Source organism: Globicephala melas, chromosome 18 (genome assembly GCF_963455315.2).
Source record: "Globicephala melas chromosome 18, mGloMel1.2, whole genome shotgun sequence".
In the NCBI taxonomy this organism is placed as follows: Eukaryota; Metazoa; Chordata; class Mammalia; order Artiodactyla; family Delphinidae; genus Globicephala; species Globicephala melas.
In genome coordinates this window covers 29,184,724-29,205,570 of record NC_083331.1, presented here as the reverse complement: position 1 = coordinate 29,205,570, position 20,847 = coordinate 29,184,724, and positions in this window count along the sequence as shown.

Genomic DNA, 20,847 nt, shown 5'->3' with positions numbered 1-20,847 from the left:
TAAGGGTTTTCATTGTCATATTTACTCTTCCCTAGACAACATGTAGCCATAGAAATATCCAGCAAGTCGATAGCAAACTATAAAGCAATAAGAAATTAAGTAAAGCAATCTAAAAAAAATGGGCAGAAGATCTGAATAAACGTTTTTTTCCAAAGAAGACATACAGATGGCCAATAGGTACATGAAAAGATTCTCAACATCCCTAATCATCAGGAAAATGCAAGTTAAAACCAAACCACAATGAGATCTCACTTCACACGTGTTAGAATGGCTATTATCAAAAAGAAAGTAAGTGTTGGTGATGATGTAGAGAAATGGGAACACTTGTGCACTGTTTGTGGGAATGTAAATTGATACAGTCCTTATGGAAAAGAGTATGGAGGTTTCTCAAAAAAATAAAAAATAGAACTACCTTATGATCCAGCAGTTCCACTTCTCAGTATTTATCCCAAGAAAATGAAAATACTAACTTGGAAAGGTATATGCACTCCCATGATTATTGCAACATTATTTACAATAGCCAAGATATGGAAACATCCTAAGTGTTCACTGATGGATGAATGGATAAAGAAATTGTGAGATATACATATATATATATATATGAATATGATTTAAACAAAAAAAGAATAAAGTATTTCCATTTGCAACAACAGGGATGGACCTTGAGAGCATTATGCTAAGTGAAATATTTTGCAAACATTTATGTAATTTATAATTAATGAGTGGGCTCCCCTGATGGCGCAGTGGTTGAGAGTCTGCCTGCTAATGCAGGGGACACGGGTTCGAGCCCTGGTTTAGGAGGATCCCACATGCTGTGGAGCAACTAGGCCCGTGAGCCACGACTACTGAGCCTGCGTGTCTGGAGCCTGTGCTCCGCAACAAGAGAGGCCGCGATAGTGAGAGGCCCGCGCACCGTGATGAAGAGTGGTCCCTGCTTGCCACAACTAGAGAAAGCCCTCACACAGAAACGAAGACCCAACACAGCAAAAATAAATAAATTAATTAATAAAACTCCTGCCCCCTACAACAACAACAAATAAATAAATAAAATTAATGAGAAATTTATGAGTAATATTGTAAATAAAAGATTTTTTTTCTGATTTGACATGCTCTTATCTTCCCAAAGAAATGCGACTGTCAGCAGAGACTTTACCACTCTTTAAGAATCTGCTTTTGAGTAGGAAAAAATGTCAGGCCATCCTGAAGCCATAACTAAGTGGAAACTCCTAGCTTCTGTAGGTGTTAAAGTCTTTTGCCACCAGGTTTTAGATAAAGTTGTTGTCTTAGTTCAGGCTGCTGTAACAAAATATCATAAACTTAGTGGCTCATAAATGACCAAAATTTATTTCTCGCAGTTTCTGAGGCTGGAAGTCCAAGATCATGGTGCCAACATGGTCAGGTTCTGGTGAGAGCCTTGTTCTGTGTTGCAGACTACCAACTTGTTCTTGCATCCTCATATGGTTGAAAGCACAGGGAGGAAACAGGCTCCATTGTGACTTCTAAAGACACTAATCCCATTCATGAAGCCTCCACCCTTGTGACCTTACCTGATCCTAATAACCTCCCAAAGGCTCCACCTCTTAATATTATCACATTCTCAAAGTGACAAAAAATAACCCTTATTTACAGACTCAAATACATAGCCTCTATTTAGTGTAAAAATAAATAGTAAAATTATACAAAATTGCACTTACCAATTCATGTTTCAGTATTCTTTCTTACTTAAAAATAACCTAGGTATTAATAATGGGTGCCATAAACTCATTTTAATAGTAGTCCATGATTTTAAGCTACCTAAAACTCTTGGAAATTATTTTTAAATTTATATACTAAGAATATAACTACTGTTGTATTAATGTTCATCAGAATAATAATTCAACTTAGTTAAATACAGACATACATTTTTCTCATAATTTTAAACATTAAATTGAAACATTACATAGGCATTGTTAATAAGTAAGAAGAAAGTATCCAACTAGAATACAAATGTATGCTGGTACTATATATAACATTGATAACCAGATATGACATATATATTTTTAGTAAACCAAAATTATTAAAGTCTCAGTAGCAAAAATTTTACCTAAATTATGTGAATTTGGATTCTTAAGATATTTAGGAATGTTTCTATGTTAATACTTTCATAGCACATTGAAAGTATTATAAGTACAAGTTTGTTATTTTCTGGGAAATTTAGTAATGTTCAATTTATAAATCACATATTTATTTCAATAAGCCAATCTGAGTAGTGTTTCTTTAAGAATCTTTTATAATCTAATTTATAAATATCACTAGGAGGCAGGAAAATAATACATGCTCACACAATGGGTAATACTTTTCTGAATTATGAACATAAAAAGAGACAGAAAGACAGGGGAAGACAGCTTATTTTTTCAGTTCTAAAATTTTAGCCATGAGTCAAATACAAACACAGAAATGCAAAACTCACCAATGAATTAGTTTTGTGAGTGAGTCTTTTTAGTGGGCACAAAATTGATTTAATTGATTTGTGAGGAAAAGAGGTAAGCTGTCAAAGAGAAAATCTAAAAACAATAAAGATTCTGTCATTTTTTACCCAACAGAAAATAGATGTCCATAAATCACCAATCAATTTACAGAGATCATGAAGTGACAGAACCTAGAGCCAAATTCTAAATGGGGATTGACTTATTAGATTTTGAAGAAAGAAAAACAAAATTAGTGAAGTGGAAAATTAAAATTTGAAAAAGAGGGAATCAGAATTCTATTGCTGCTTTGGATTCATCTCTAGAAATTGAGAAAAGATAAGTGGTTTTATACCACCCAGGACGTACACTTCCCTGTTGACAATGTTTACCAGGCTCTCGTAGGTGAATCCAGTGGGCATCCCAATGGAAGACCTCTAAAAATATTAAGAGATAGTTTTCAGGAAAGGAGAAAATCATGAAAATGTACAAATGTTAAATCTGTATTTTATTTATGTGATGTGGATGAATCAGCAGATAATATAAGCTGTTCAAAGGATAATTGAAAAAGCATACTTTATGTGGAATAAAGGAACTATTGAAACTGATTACAAAATTATTTATTGCCCTAAGATTTTGTATACTTTGTATTTTTAATTCTTTTATAATTGATTTGATTCCTTCTAATTGAGCTTTTGACACAGGATATTGTTTACACATGTCCATAGTTTATCCTTTTGATAAGCTACTTTATTGGCTCAATATCTGCAATTAAACCTGTATCATGAATAAACAACAAGGTCCTACTGTATAGCACAGAGAACTATGTTCAGTATCCTATGGTAAACCATAATGGAAAAGTATATTATAAAAAGAATGTGTATATATATATATATATATATATATATATATATATATACATACACAGAAATATGTGTATGCACAGAAATATATATATACACACATATATATATATGTGAATCACTTTGCTGTACAGTGGAAATTAACACAACCTTGTGACTCAAGTATACTTCAATTTTTAAAAATGGTGTTTTAAAATAAAAGCTTTATCACTCTAAAAAATAAAAAAAGGTAAGCCTGTATTATCATCCCCTAGGGCCCAAAATGATGTTTCAGCTCAGAGTGCACTTGAGATTGGAGTGAGATTCTTACTCACTCCTAGTCCCTACCCCCGCTTTTTAAAATGAAGGCACCTAATATCCAAATCAAGCCTCATGTGCCTGAGTACTGAATACGGTAGCTTTTAATTTTCATGGTAAGATTTTCCTCAGTAGATTACAGGAGAATCAGGAGAAGTTAAGAAAGCATGTCACATTTTCAGTGGTCCTATCTATCTGTACAGGAACCAGGGTGAAAAGGGATCAAGGTGAAAGGTAATCAGAAATAGAAAGGACCTGTATTGATCTGTCATCAGATGGAAAAAGAGAGAAATTTCAGTGGAAATGTCAGAGTACAAGTATCTATCAGGAGAGGTAAGAAAGTTTAACCAGAGGAAAAGTTATAGAAACATATGGTTCACCAGTTCCTAACTCCAAGACTTTCCCAATCTGTCAATTTTGAGCCATTTTTCAATTATTCCCTACTGAGTGGCTCTGTCCCTTGTTTTTTCTGATAGCATCTGCATATTCTTTCTACAATCTCTTTTCCAAAACCCTAGCTCCCTACAGTAATGACACATTAATTTTCCTCTTCCTTCTTTCCCTTCATAGTTTGACCAGAGTAGGAGTTACTTCCATCAGCAATAATCTTTGTTCTTGCCAACCTTTTTTTTTTTTTTTCGCTAACTTGTAGTAGAATAGTACACAAAAAGAGTTGAAAAGAGCTGCAAAGAAAGTAGACAAAACCAGAGGGAAATTTTGACCTGCCCCTGGATCCATTCCTGTAAAGTATGAAGAAATTTCAACAAACCACTGACAAAAATTAGTGGGGAACTCACCTGATTACTGAGCACAAAGGTGCACTCCTCTCAGCTCTCATTTTGCAGAAAGGCTTGAAGTATAGTTGTTTGCAATTCTTCTTGGTGGGCCCTGTGCTTTTATCCCTGCCTTCATTTCCAGGGTTGATGGATAATTAAACTTTTGTGGCCATGGCGTCTCCTGGGGTGTTGGATTAATAGGCCCCTAAAGTGCTTGCATCAATAAACAAGCAAAGTGTTTTGTCAGAAGGATTCAACACAGTAGGTGTGTGTGTCAGAACGTATAACCTTGTAGTGTTTGTATGGAGGTGTAAGCACTCTTGAGGTAGAAGCTAGATGGGTCCCAGTCTCAACAGTTTCTCCCTTATGGACAGAAATTCCATAATAGCAGAAACACCATAAAAGCAGGATGTTGGAGGAGGTTGGGCACTGCCCAGAAAAGAGATAAAAAACCACATATTCCTCATTCTTGAAGTCAAGGAGATCTCCCCAACTACACACGCACAGAAGGGCTCCTTGGAGGTCAAAAGGGAAGAGGCGTCACCTCATAGTAAGTGATGTCAACCACCTATAGGCCTCTTTGCTAGAATCCAACCAGGCTAAGAGATGGGAGCACACCCATGGAGATGGACCCTGAGATATACCAATTACGGACTCAGAACCAGGCAAAACAAGGTGATTGGTCAAAGGAAACCTGGAAAAAATGGCCCATAAAAGTGATTCAAACTACCACGAGGGTGATACTCTCTCTCTGAGACCGCCCGTGTGTCTATCCACATGTACTGTACTATTTTTCCTCCTAATAAACACTTTACTTGCCTCACTACTTTCTGTCTCTATGTGGAAATTTATTTCTACACAGCTGAGGAGCCAGGGCCTTGTGACTGGCCACTGGTCCCTGGTGGTCTGGTGGCTGGGATTTGGTAATCTCACTGCCGCAGCCTGAGCTATGTCCTGGACCGAAACCCTGCTTCAAGCTGCTACAGGCCAAGACCACTCGAGAACACTCTGAGGGGTGTTTCCACAGACTCACGTAGCACTTCCTGGAGCATGGAAAGTAAACCTTAAATTGGTGATATCAGCTGGGGATAAGGCATATATACTCTTAAGATTTCAGATCCTCCAGATGACCTCTGGTAGCTTCTTAATTGCATCAGATTCACTGGTGATCCAAATTTAAAAAGCTTGCTTTCCTTTCATTTTAACAAGAAAAATGTAGAGTTATATGGCATTATCTTTTTTTGTTTTTCCATGAAATATATATAGTCTAACTACACTTTCGTTACTCTTTTCCAAGTGAGTAGCACAGCTACTTTCCATTCTGATATATTTATACAGGATCACTGTCTTTTGTGCAGGTTCTCATTTATCCTCTGCTTGAACAGTTTTTTTTTTATTATTATTATTATTTCTGCTTCTTTAGCTACTTGGTGTGTGAAAGGAATCTTTTTTTAAGTGAAATCTGAGCCAGGATGCTTCATCCAATATCCTCAGACTGAGGTGGTAATTCATAACCTGTTAAAGCAGTTTAACCTTCATCCTTCCCTGTAGGGAACCCTCCAAAGGAAGGGAATTGCCCATCTAAAAGATCCTTGCTTTCCCATCCCCAGGGTTCAGCTTCAGGCAGAGAGAGATGGAGACATAGAACTGAGAAGGGCAGAGGTATCATAGAAGGGAACAGGGTTCCAGACTTCAGAGAGGGAAGATAGTTTTAATCCCTGCACTTCCTTGTCCACATAATATATATATATATATATATATATATATATATATATATATATATATACCTGTTCCTAACATGACAGAGACATATCAGCATTTAACATTAAAACTAATAGTAATCCTGATGAGCCAGTATTAACATACATATTTAATAATAAAATTTAGTGTTTGGAGAGGACTATTCACTGTATGGATAGCATTCCCTAAAGAAAAGAAAGCTAGAAGAGCTACTTTTATAATTCATTCTCTCTCATTGACTGTTGAGTGGCCACAAAAACCTTCAACTGGTCCACTCAATTTAGGAACTATCAGACAACCGTTCATATTAAAACACTGTTGGACAAATAAAACAATCCTGCCAATAAAAAGACTCCTTCATTTCACTATGGAAAAGGGAGAAGACACAATTTACTGTTGAGTAATATCAACTGAAAAAAAATGCACAACATCAGAATTGTGAGTTAAGTTTTATTTGGGGAGAAATGAGGACTATAACTTGGGAGACAGCCTCACAGATAATTCTGAGGAACTGCTCCAAAGAAGTAAGCAGGGAAGGTCAACATTATATACGACTTTAGAGAAGGGGGATAAGTGCAGTCAAGCACACATTTGGCAGAGGGTTGCTGCTAGTCACAAGGAACAGATGTCTCCCTTAATGATTTTAGTGCTTTTCTACATGTAAGAATATAAGAATTTGGGCTCATAGAAACTTCTGAAAATATCTAACTATCTGAAGGCCTGTTCTGCCAGTGTTTCCCGGAGCACACAGTGCCTCATTCTTGATCTCGACCCTGAACTCCTTTCAGGGTGTGTTGAAGGTCAGAAGGTCAGCAACTGCAATGACTAGTGACCTAATCCTTTCAGAGGCAGGTGGCAAGTGACAATTTCTATTTGGCAGTAAACAATCATAGATCATATGCATGTAAGGTAGCAAGAAACTGACTACAAAATCTCACATAATTTATAGAGCAAAGTAGAAGACAATGTTAGGTAGTTAGTCAGACATTAGCAGCAAGGAGGTGACTGTGGTGAAAAGACAAGAGAGGAGTAGTCGAGTTACACCCCAACCATCTGAGGACCGTCCCGTGACCCCATCCAGAATGGGCTGAACTATGATCATGTAGTGGGCAAATTATCCTAATAAAAATGGAGCATGGTAACACAAGGGAACTTCCCCAGGCTGCGCATATCCAGACTGACATATAACCTATAGTAAACCCAAACTCATTATACCATCATTATAATAAAATCTGCATGTGGTTTTGCCCTGCCCCCCCACGTGGGCTGTTCTTAGCAAATCAAGAGTAAGGGCATGTGCAATAATGAACTTGTTACATAGCTCAGGACTGTCGATCAAATAATGATCCCCTGTCACTAACCCATGATTGCACCCAGCCTCCTCAAAGAACGTTCCTTAAAAACACCCTTAAATCCCCACAGAAATGCTGGTTTCACTTCGCAGAAATAGCCCGCTGTCTCTCACTCTCTGAGAGTATAACTACGCTTTAATAAAACTTTGCTTTGCACTTAAGCTTGGAGTGGTAGTCTGCAATTCTTTGCTTGCTGTCACAAGGAGCGAGATTGCTGGTCTGGGTCTTTCACTGACCTCCTCTGTTGAAGCTATTTTGACACAACGCAGGCCAACCCAGTAACAATAGTACATTAATTTCTCTTATCTCCTCAAGACATAAAGGCTACACCATACAGCAGTCACCTGTCCATCTCAGTAGAAAGAGCTTTGAGTTAACTCCAGAGGTGTGTGTTTACATATGTAGAGGTTATTTGGATCATGACTTTGGAGATTTTTCTACATTGTAAAAAATTGACACAAGGCTTAATCCCTAGAGATTTATCTATTCTCCAAAGGTTAGAGTAAGGATCCAAATACAACATGTATCTAAGGAAACAGTGTAAGAAAAGAGAGATGGGTGAAATGGTCTCTGCTTTTTCTAAGTGGAAAAAAAATGTTTTATTTACCCTTACAGTCTGTATGCAAAATAAATTTTATGAGTTTTAAATAGCATGAAAGGATTTATTATTTCTGGCAAAATAGATGTACTTTTCCCTCATCCTACCACTAAATACAGTTGAGAACCCTGGACATTATAACCAACATAGTTGTCACTCAAATATGGAGGTAAGAGGGAAGAATGGCTAGTTTGTTTCAGAGCATTGTAGATTCCTACATGGACCTTAAACTAAATGAAAGACTAAGTACCCCAAACTGTTAAGAACATACCCCTCACATAAACCACACCACACTCTCTCAATATGCAGATGATACTTAATACAAAATTATTTTAAGATAATTTTCTTCCCCAAATTGCAGAGATTTGACATGTTTAACTATAGCAATAAAGCATTAATCTGTTTCTCTCTTAATCAAGTAATTCTGGATTTTATTTTCCATCTTCATGGAAAAGTTAAAAATACCACTTCTCTGTAATTTACATTTTCAATTCCAAAACCATACAAAAGATTCTTCTTGCTTTAAAAGTCATGTACACTTTGTGAGATACTTTAGGGCTTTTTTTATTACTACAAAGCTCAGACAAAGTGCTTAAGAAGGCTATTGTGTAGAGTGCTTGCCTGACTGAAGGTAACTTAATGCTTTTAAGTTGGTGATACTTGTCCTGGAGTCAGAAGCTAAAGAAGAAAAAGAAAGTCCTTGAATTTTTTATTTCAAATCTGTTGGCAAATTTTGTGATCCTTGAAAACATCATATTTTAATGTGTACCTGTTTTTCTTCTTTTGGTAAACTTTACAGAATTTAGACCAAATATTCCAAAACTCTCTAAGAATCTAGATTCTCATAGATGCTGGTAGCCTGCAAAAACATATGACTCATTCTCTATGATTTTAAATAGTTAAATTCAGTCATCAAATAAAGTGTCATACAAAATATGCTATTTAAATATTACCTTATGCATTAGTCAGAGTTCTCGAGAGGATTAGTCAGGGTTCTGCAGATATCTATCTATCTATCAACTGACTTTAAGTACTTGGCTCAAGGGATTGTGGGGTTGTCAAGTCAGACATTTTTGTAAGCAGTTTTGGCAGGAAAAAGGTCTCTGAAAGAAAGAGCTTTCTGCAGGAGGCAGCCCTTTGTCTTTACACTAATCTTAAAGCAGACACCCCAATGCTCTACTCATCTCCAGCCCTGGCACATCTTTTGATCACACAATATTTGCCTAACATGTTGGTTCTTTCTGTAGATTAAAGAAGTAGAAGTGAAGAATAAGTAATTAACAGATGACTAGATCTCTTCCCTAGCTTCCCCTTCAGTAATATTGCAAGCTGTGTGAACAAAATGTCATCTAAGGAAAGATCATGAGGAGTCGAAAAACTTGCACAGAAGCCTGAAAACAGTGGGAGATGGAGACAACTCTGACCCCCTATCTCAGTCATTAACTGAGATTACTTCCCTGTTTCCCTATGAAAGATTTCATGGCTGAGCAGAATCTTCAGAGGTGGTTTTTGGGGGATACTGATTCCACCATCTCACCAGATTGCCAGCACTCTGGTGATTAAAGGCCACTTTCCTTTCTATCAACATTTGTGAGTATTAAAAAGCAGTAAGCAGCTGAACCAATTCAATAACATTTTCAGAGCAGGTCAGCATGCTGGAAATTTCCATGAGAGTTGATGCTGCAACCTGAAGTACTAAGGTAGTCTAGACACAGAACTTTTCTTGTTCAGAAATCTTAGACCTTTCTCTTAATGTCTTCAACTGATTGGATAAGGTCCACCCAAAGTATGGAGGGTAATCTGTTTTACTCAAAACCTACTGATTTAAATGTTAATCATATCTATAAAGCACCTTCACAGCAACATCTAGACTGATGTTTGATTAAACAGTTGGCACCATAATTTAGCCAAGTTGACACATAAACTTAATCATCACAGTCTACTCTTTAACTTGCCACACATATATACCTCCTTCCACCATAATTCATCTTCACATAAAGATAATAACATGGTCATATTTCTGCCTAAAATGATACAACTGTCCTGCTTATGCAGTAACTCTTTCCCTATCAAAGGATAAAAAGTCCATGGGTGATGTTCACTCTTCTCCTTGATGTCCTGTAACTTAATACTATGATGTAAAGAAGCCCAAACAGGCCAGGTGGCAGTATTAGTTTCCAGTTAAATACAATCACTGTTGTGTTGTCCAATGAAAGCATACTTCCTTTTGGAATTAAGATGTCTGGACCGGCAGAACATAAAGTTGTGAGAACAAGAAGCAAAAAAATTGCTAGAGGATCACTAGAGGTATTATTGAGTGGTGTCACTCTTATTTATACCCCTTGATTCCTGGACCCATGAATCTTGTCTATGGGAGAAAGTTCTCTCAAGATTTTCCTTTGGACAATAGGTCCTGCTCCTCCTCAGCAAATATTTTTTTTAAGTAATAATATGTCCAAGAACATATAGGCTTTGTTAAAAAAAAAAAAGAAAAGAAAGAAAAAAGAATTTATGTTTCTGCAAATTTTGTATTACTAGAAACAATAATTCTTCAGCAATATCAGATGACTAGATAAAGTAAAATCAAATTAGTGTTAGATGTCTTATCTCTGGTCGGCTATTATGTCCTTCACTTATGATACTTATTTTCTAACAGGCTACTTTCCTTTCATGAATATTGAAAAAATATTTATAAACAGTTTTTAAGCTTGTTTGCAGTTTTCACAAAATAAAGAATTTCCTTAAAGTAGACTCTTTCCCCTATAATTTATGTAAAAACAGAATGACTAAAAGTAGAAATTAGCCAGAAATAACATGGAAAATCATTTTATACAGTTTTCTGTTTTTCAGTAACTGTAATACATAAAGTAGATGCTAGAGGATTATACTATGTTATCTATTTTCTAAATAAATTCTTGTTGTTTCAATAAGATATTTAGTACAAGTTTTAAGTCCTGAAATTCTATATATTGATATTTATATCATATTGGGGTTTGAGAGGGAACAAATACATGAATATTGACCATATTTTCTACCCAAATTCAGAACCAATGAAGAGACAAACAGAAGATAAGGTTAGCAGATACAAAAATATGATTTTTTTAAAAAAAACTGGTGAAATCCATTATTTTTTTCTTTTTAAACAAAATTTATTTATTTATTTATTTTTGGTTATATTGGGTCTTCGTTGCTGCATGTGGGCATTCTCTAGTTGCAGCGAGCAGGGACTACTCTTCCTTGTGGTGCATGGGCTTCTCATTGTGGTGTCTTCTCTTGTTGCAGAGCACAGTCTCTAGGTGTGCAAGCTTCAGTAGTTGTGGCATGCAGGCTTAGTTGCTCCACGGCATGTGGAATCTTCCTGGATCAGGGCTTGAACCCATGTCCCCTGCACTGGCAGGCAGATTCTTAACCACCGTTCCACCAGGGAAGTCCCAAAAATATGAATGTTATTATGGATGAAGTATAGGGTGGAGGGCATTGCTAAGTATGTAGGCATCCTGTATAGTGAACACAAGGATTAGTCTTTGAACACAATAATAACCATTGTGAGACTACTGCAAGCTTCACTCAACCAGGGAAAAATCTGTTCTTATAAAAACAACAGCATGACAGATACATGCAGAATTGCAGTAGGAAAGAGGAAGTATGGGTAAGGTGCACTGAGACAGTTAGGGCTGTTCATTTTGGTGGAGATCCTCCTGAAAACAGAAAGAAGTAGGAAGTAAGTGTTCACTCACCATTCTAACACTATTTGTTTACCGCATCTTGCTTATAGCCTCTTTCTAGAATTCTAGAGCACAGCTCTAATAAAAGAAAGACACCATAAGCAGGATGCAGGAACAAATGGCACACACATTGAAATGCTGTTTCCCATCTGAATGGCACTGAAATATAGTGTAGAGCTGGATAATCCCTTTACATATTCTTCTTTCACCTATTGTTCCCAAATAAATTCTGAATAGATTAAAAAGAAAAATTGACTCTATTCCAAGTTTTAGTGAAATATTACTAATAAAAAAGGACCCTTCTTTGATACTCTGCTGTGTACATCTGAGTTGAATATCAGAAATGTATTATTTGTGTTTCCTTAGGAAATATTCTGCTAGCATTACAAAACTGTTTAAGATTGTTTAAATCCTTTTATCTGTATTTGAAATTTTACTTTTATTTTTAAATATTTTTAAAATATATATTTTGGCTAATTTGTACAAATTAGTTTTGCAAAAACTTAATTCATTCCATTTGGAACAGAAACTAGAAAGTTGGCCCAAATAAATTAAAACAAATCCTACCAATTTAATTTTGGGCTTGAAAATCAAAAGTTTTTCAAGTTTTATCTTCCAATTAATTTAAAAATGAACATTTAAAATGAAGTTATTGTGACTGAAATTGATTGGAATAATTTAGGTAAATCAATATCAACATCATATACATTTTGTGTCTATCCATTTGAAAATAAAAGTAGCTGTTACTTGAGGCAAATAATGTAATAGTTCCTTAAAAATAATTTAGTTTTAAAATAAATAATAATTTAGTTTTAAAATAGTTAATAGAATAATAATAATTTAGTTTTAAAATAGTTAATATAAAAAATCAAAATAATAAAAATATACTAGATTTATAATATGAAATATGGCTAGAAAATATTATTAAGTATTGCCAAATTTTAATTCTTAGGCCTTTAAATAATAGGCCGACGTTATTACTTTCCACTCTGTTTCCAGTCAAAACTAGTTATTTCTACACTCTGTTGAGGCACTGCACACAGGTCCATTCCTTGTTGTATTTTAGACTAAATATCTGGATCGACTCTCCTGATGAAATATATTAAAAATCTTGCACAAATAACAGTAAAAAATGCCTTAAATAAATTGTTGAACTGAAAATCAGTTGAAAAATGCTTGGCCACCAAATAAGTTAGCACAGAATCTCTCTCACAAGCATCAAAGGCTAGGAAGCAAAACCAACAAACAATCATTAAGGTGAGTAGGCTACTAAGTATCCTCCCTAAACTGTTCTTCCATAGGACTAGCCCTCCCCTAAGAGTGAATAAGGAATGACATGTCCTCTAACTAAGCTCTCCTTATCAACTGAAATAAAAATTACTATCCTCAAAAGTAGAAATGGGAAAAATCAAATCAAATCATTTTTCCTGAGAATTTCTATCTACAATCTAGTTTGGATATTGGTGTGCAGCACAAATAAACACTACCACTATGATCCAAAATTCTCAAGATCAGAATTTATTTTTAGGGAGACCTGGAGTGGTCAACTAGGTAGCTAATATAAATGAATGTGGGAGGATCTTTAAGGTGGCGGAAGAGTAAGACACAGAGATCAACTTCCTTCCCACAAATACATCAGAAACACATCTACATGTGGAACAACTCCTACAGAACACCTACTGAATGCTGCCAGAAGACCTCAGACCTCCCAAAAGGCAAGAAACTCCCCACATACCTGGGTGGGGTAAAAGAAAAAAAGAAAAAACACAGACAAAGAATAGGGAAGGGACCTGCACCAGTGGGAGGGAGCTGTGAAGGAGGAAAGGTTTCCACACACTAGGAAGCCCCTTCACGAGCGGAGACTGCTGGTAGCGGAGGAGGGGAGCTTCTGAGCCACAGAGGAGAGCACAGCAACAGGGGTGTGGAGGGCAAAGCAGAGAGATTCCCAGAGGATCAGTGCCAACCAGCACTCACCAGCCCGAGAGGCTTGTCTGCTCACCCGCCTGGATGGGTGAGGGCTGGAAGATGAGGCTTGGGCTTCAGTTGGATCCCAGGGAGAGGACTGGTGTTGGCCGCGTGAACACAGTCTGGAGCTACCAAAGAGACAAGAGACTTTTTCTTTCCTCTTTATTTCCTGTTACACAAGGAGAGGGGATTAAGAGTGCCCCTTAAAAGAGCTCCAGAGACGGGCAAGAACCACGGTTATCAGGTTGGACCACTTAGACGGGCATGAGACTTTAAGAGTGATGGTGAAGTCACCAAGAAACCTCTGTGCAAGCAAGGACCACTCTCCACACCTCTCCTCCCAGGAGCCTGTGCAGCCCGCCACTGTCAGGGTCCCATGATCCACGGACAACATCCCCAGGAGAAGGCACAGCACGCCTCAGGCTGGTGAAATGTCATGCCGGCCTCTGCTGCAGCAGCCTCACCCCACATCCATATACCTCCCTCCCCTCAGCCTGAGTGAGCCAGAACCCCCAAAGCAGCTACTCCTTTAACCCCATTTTGTCTGAGCGAAGAACAGATGCCCTCAGGCGACCTACACGCAGAGGCAGGTCCAAATCCAAAGCTGAACCTCAGGAGCTATGTGAACAAAGAAGAGAAAAGCACATTTCTCCCAGCAGCCTCACGAGTAGCGGATTAAATCCTCAAAGTCAACCTGATGTACCCTGCAACTGTGAAATGCCTGAATAGACAACAAATCATACCAAACTGAGGAAGTGGACTTTGGGAGCAATGATATATATTTTTTTTTCCCTTTTTCTCTTTTTGTGAGTGTGTATGTTTATGCTTCTGTGTGTGATTTTGTCTATATAGCTTTGTTTTTACCATTTGTCCTAGGGTTCTCTCTGTCCATTTTTTTTTATTTTACTTAAAAAAATGTTTTCTCCTTAAAAATTATTTTTTATTTCAATAACTTTATTTTATCTTTTTCTTTCTTTCTTTCTTTGTTTTCTCCCTTTTATTCTGAGCCATGTGGAGGACAGGCTCCTGGTGCTCCAGCCAGGTGTCAGGGCTGTGTCACTGAGGTGGGAGAGCCAAGTTCAGGACACTGGTCCACAAGAGACCTCCCAGTTCCATGTACTATCAAATGGTAAAAATCTCCCAGAGATCTCCATCTCAACACCAAGACCCAGCTCCTCTCACCAACCAGCAAGCTACAGTGCTGGACACCCTATGCCAAACAACTAGCAAGACAGGAACACAACCCCATCCATTAGCACAGAGGCTGACTAAAATCATAATAAGGTCACAGACACCCCACAACATACCACCAGACGTGGAACTGTCCACCAGAAAGACAAGATCCAGCCTCATCCACGAGAACACAGACACTAGTCCCCTCAACCATGAAGGCTTCACAACCCACAAACTTTAGTCACTGGGGACAGACATCAAAAACAACAAGAACTATGAACCTGTAGCCTGTGAAAAGGAGACCCCAAACACAGTAAGATAAGCAAAATGAAAAGACAGAAAAACACACAGGAGAAGAAAGAGCAGGCAAAAACTCACCAGACCTAACAAATGAAGAGGAAATAGGCAGTCTACCTGAAAAAGAATTCAGAATAATGATAGTAAAGATGATCCAAAATCTTGGATATAGAATGGAGAAAGTACAAGAAACATTTAACAAGGACCTAGAAGAACTAAAGAGTAAACAAACAGAGATGAACAACACAATAAATGAGGTTAAAATTTCTCCAGAAGGGACAAAGAGCAGAATAACTGATGCAGAACAATGGATAATTGACCTGGAAGATAAAATAGTGGAAATAACTACTGCAGAGCAAAATAAAGAAAAAAGAATGAAAATAATTGAGGACAGTCTCAGAGACCTCTGGGACAACACTAACACACCAACATTCAAATTATAGGTATCCCAGAAGAAGAAGAGAAAAAGAAAGGGACTGAGAAAATATTTGAAGATATTATAGTTGAAATCTGCCCTAATATGGTAAAGGAAATAGTTAATGAAGTCCAGGGTCCCATACAGGGTAAATCCAAGGAGAAGCATGCCAAGACACATATTAATCAAACTATCAAAAATTAAATACAAAGAAGAAATACTAAAAGCACCAGGGAAAACAGCAAGTTAACACATAAGGGAATCCCCATAAGGTTAACAGCTGATCTTTCAGCAGAAATTCTGCAAGCCAGAAGGGAGTGGCAGGACATATTTAAAGTAATGAAAGAGAAAAACCTACAACCCAGATTACTCTACCCAGCAAGGATCTCATTCAGATTTAATGGAGACATTAAAATCTTTACAGACAAGCAAAAACTAAGATAATTCAGTCCCATCAAACCAGCTTTACAACAAATGCTAAAGGAACTTCTCTAGGCAGGAAACACAAGAGAAGGAAAAGAACTACAGTAACAAACCCAAAACAATTAAGAAAATGGTAATAGGAACATACATATTGATAATTACCTTAATGTATATGGATTAAATGCTCCAACCAAAATACATAGACTGGCTGAATGGATACAAAAACAAGATCCATATATATGCTGTCTCCAAGAGATGCACTTCAGACCTAGGGACACATACATTGAAAGTTAGGGGATGGAAAAAGATATTCCATACAAATGGAAATCAAAAGAAATCTGGCATAGCAATACTCATATCACTCAAAATAGACTTTAAAATAAGGACTATTACAAGAGACAAAGAATGACACTACGTAATGATCAAGGGATCAATCCAAGAAGAAGATATAACAATTGTAAATATTTTTGCCCCCAACAAAGGAGCACCTCAATACATAAGGCAAATACTGAGAGCCATAAAAGGGGAAATTGACAGTAACACAATCATAGCAGGGTACTTTGACACCCAACTTTCACCAATGGACAGATCATCCAAAATGAAAATAAATAAGGAAACACAAGCTTTAAATGGACTTAATTGAAATTTATAGGACATTTCATCCAAAAACAACAGAACACACATTCTTCTCAAGTCCTCATGGAACAATATCCAGAGTAGATCATATCTTGGGTCACAAATCAAGCCTTGGTAAATTTAAGAAAATTGAAATCATATCGAGTATCTTTTCTGACCACAATGCTATGAGAGTAGATATCAATTACAGGAAAAATCTGTAAGCAATACAAACACATGGAGGCTAATCAACACACTACTTAATAACCAAGAGATCACTGAAGAAATGAGAGGAAATCAAAACATACCTAGAAAAAATGACAATGAAAACACAATGAACCAAAACCTATTGGATGCAGCAAAAGCAGTTCTAACAGGGAAGTTTATAGCTATACAGTCCTACCTTAAGAAACAAGAAACACCTCAAATAAACAACCTAACATTACACCTAAAGCAATTAGAGAAAAACAACAAAAAACACGCAAAGTTAGCAGAAGGAAAGAAATCATAAAGATCAGATCAGAAATAAATGAAAAAGAAATGAAGGAAATGATAGCAAAGATCAATAAAATTAAAGGCTGGTTCTTTGGGAAGATAAAGAAAGTTGATTAGCCAGACTTATCAACCTAAAATGGGAGAAGACTCAAATCAGTAGAATTTGAAATAAGAAAGGAGAAGTAACAACTGCCTGCAGAAATACAAAGGATCATGAGTGATTACTACATGTAACTATATGCCAATAAACTGGACAACCTTGAAGGTATGGACCAACTATGAAAAATGCACAACCTTCCGAAACTGAACCAGGAAGAAATAGAAAATATGAACAGACCAATCACAAGCCCTCAAATTGAAACTGAGATTAAAAATATTCCAATACCAAAGCCCAGGACCAGATGGCTTCACAGGCGAATTCTATCAAGCATTTAGAGAAGAGCTAACACCTCTCCTTCTCAAACTCTTCCAAAATATAGCAGAGAGAGGAACACTCCCAAACTCATTCTATGAGGCCAACATCTCTCTGATACCAAAACCAGATAAGGATATCTCAAAGAAAGAAAACTATAGGCCAATATCACTGATGAACATAGATGCAAAAATCCTCAACAAAATACTAGCAAACAGATCCAATAGCACATTAAAAGGATCATACACTATGATCAAGTGGGGTTTATCGCAGGAATGCAAGGATTCTTCAGTATATGCAAATCAATCAATGTGATACACCATATTAACAAGTTGAAGGAGAAAAACCAAATGATCATCTCTATAGATGCAGAGAAAGCTTTTGACAAAATTCAACATATATTGATGATAAAAATTTCCAGAAAGTAGGTATAGAGGGAACTTTCCTCAACATAATTAAGGCATGAAAACACAAAAGGCCCCAAATAACAAAACGAATCTTGAGAAAGAAAAATGGAGCTGGAGGAATCAGGCTCCCTGACTTCAAACTATACTACAAAGATACAGTAATCAAGATAGTATGGTACTGGCACAAAATAGAAATATAGATCAATGGAACAGGATAGAGAGCTCAGAGATAAACCCTCTCACATATGGTCACCTTATCTTTGATAAAGGAGGCAAGAATATACAGTGGAGATAAGACAGCCCCTTCAATAAGTGGTGTTGGGAAAACTGGACAGCTACATGTAAAAGAATGAAATTAGAACACTCCCTAACACCATACACAAAAATAAACACAAAATGGATTAAAGACCTAAATGTAAGGCCAGACACCATCAAACTGTTAGAGGTAAACATAGGCAGAATACTCTATGACATAAAATACCACAAGATCCTTTTTGACCCACCTCCTAGAGAAATGGAGATAAAAACAAAAATAAACAAATAGGACCTAATGAAACTTAAAACTTTTTGCACAGCAAAGGAAACCATAAACAAGACAAAAAAACAACCCTCAGAATGGGAGAAAATATTTGCAAATGAAGCAACTGACAAAGTATTAACCTCCAAAATATACAAGCAACACATGCAGCTCAATATCATAAAAACGAACAACCCAATCCAGAAATGGGCAGAAGACCTAAATAGAGATTTCTCCAAAGAAGATATACAGATTGCCAACAAACACATGAAAGAATGCTCAACATCATGAATCATTAGAGAAATACAAATCAAAACTACAATGAGTTATCATCTCACACCGTTCAGAATGGCCATCCTCAAAAAAATCTACAAACAATAAATGCTGGAGAGGGTGTGGAGAATACAGAACCCTCTTGCACTGTTGGTAGGAATGTAAATTGATACAGCCACTATGGAGAACAGTATGGAGGTTCCTTAAAAAGTAAAAATAGAACTACCATATGACCCAGCAATCCCGCTACTGGGCATATACCCTGAGAAAACCATAATTCAAAAAGAGTCATGTACCAAAATGTTCATTGCAGCTCTATTTATAATACCCAGGACATGGAAGCAATCTAAGTGTCCATTAACAGATGAATGGATAAAGAAGATGTGGCACATATATATAATAGAATAGTACTCAGCCATAAAATGGAACAAAACTGAGTTATTTGTAGTGAGATGGATGGACCTAGAGCCTGTCATACAGAGTGAAGTAAGTCAGAAAGAGAAAAACAAATACCGTATGCTAGCATATATATATATATGGAATCTAAGAAAAAAAGAAAAAAGAAAAAAAAATGGTCAGAAGAACCTTGGGGCAAGACGGTAATAAAGATGCAGACCTACTAGAGAATGGACTTGAGGATACGGGGAGGGGGAAGGGTAAGCTGGGACAAAGTGAGAGAGTGGCATGGACATATATACACTACCAAGTGTAAAATAGATAGCTAGTGGGATGCAGCTGTATAGCACAAGGGGATCAGCTCTCTGCTTCATGACCACCTAGAGGGGTGGGTAAGGGAGGCTGGGAGGGAGAGAGATGCAAAACAGAAGAGATATGGGGACATATGTATATGTATAGCTGATTCACTTAGTTATAAAGCAGAAACTGACACCATTGTAAAACATTTATACTCTAATAAAGTTGTTAAAAAAAAAAAGAATGTTAAACTTATGTGAGGAATCTACCTCCATACTAAGACTCAAAGAAATCTAGCAGGCAAATTTTACAATAAATAAGCATTTCATCATCAAATATCACAAAACATTTAAGGAAAGACACACAAATCATTCATGACAAAAATAGAATTAAGAGCGCAAAACTTCAGATATTGTAATTATCAGTCCTAGGATATAAATTTAATATGGTTAATATGCTGAAAGTTATAAAGAAGACTTGAAAATATGAGACAATATTAAGCTTTATTTAAAAACAAAATTCCTAGTTATAAAAATTAAACAATTAAATTACAGCCTCATGATATGTATTGAATAGCATATTTGTACTGAGCTAATAAGAGAATTAATAATCTAGAAGAAATATCTAACAATATTATTAAGAAGGAAGTACAGACATATAAAGGGATGGAAAATATTTAAAAGAAAGATGATCTATGGACACCTAAGTCAGAAGTTTCATAGTGAAGCATACAGTAAGAAGAAAGAACCTAGCTTCGTTCAACAACTAGATACAACCAATGTAAAAGTTAATATAAAACTGAGTCAAAAGAGCAAGATTATAAGACATAAAATACAATTATATTTTTGTAAAATGCACACTATAAAAATAATAATTATAGTGCTTATGAATAAAAAACTATGCAGCAGTAAAATTCTGCTGCATCTGGCTTGTGATCTTGAAGTGATGGCCATGAAGACAAAGGATTCATGTAGTGGGGTAAAAGGAGATACAAAGCTGAGGTTCCTAGTGGGTGACATCTTCAAACTGTTAATCTAGTCTTGAACAGCCTGACCTCAGTCTTTTTGTTTTATGAGACATAAATATCTATCTGTTATCCTCTGTTAGTTGAGTCTTCTGTTACTCTCTTCTTCATAAAAGTACTTCTTCAGCATATCACCACTAAACATTATCATTTTTAAAATATTCAGCATTTCAATAAGAGTCTCATTTTAATTTAACTTGGATTTCTTTGACTACTATTGGAATTAAAAATGGCTTATATACTTATTAGACTCTTTTTTCTTTTTGAATTTGTAAAGTGTAATCATTACCTTATATTTTAGAATATTCATAGTATGATTAATTGCAAAAAAATATAACAAACA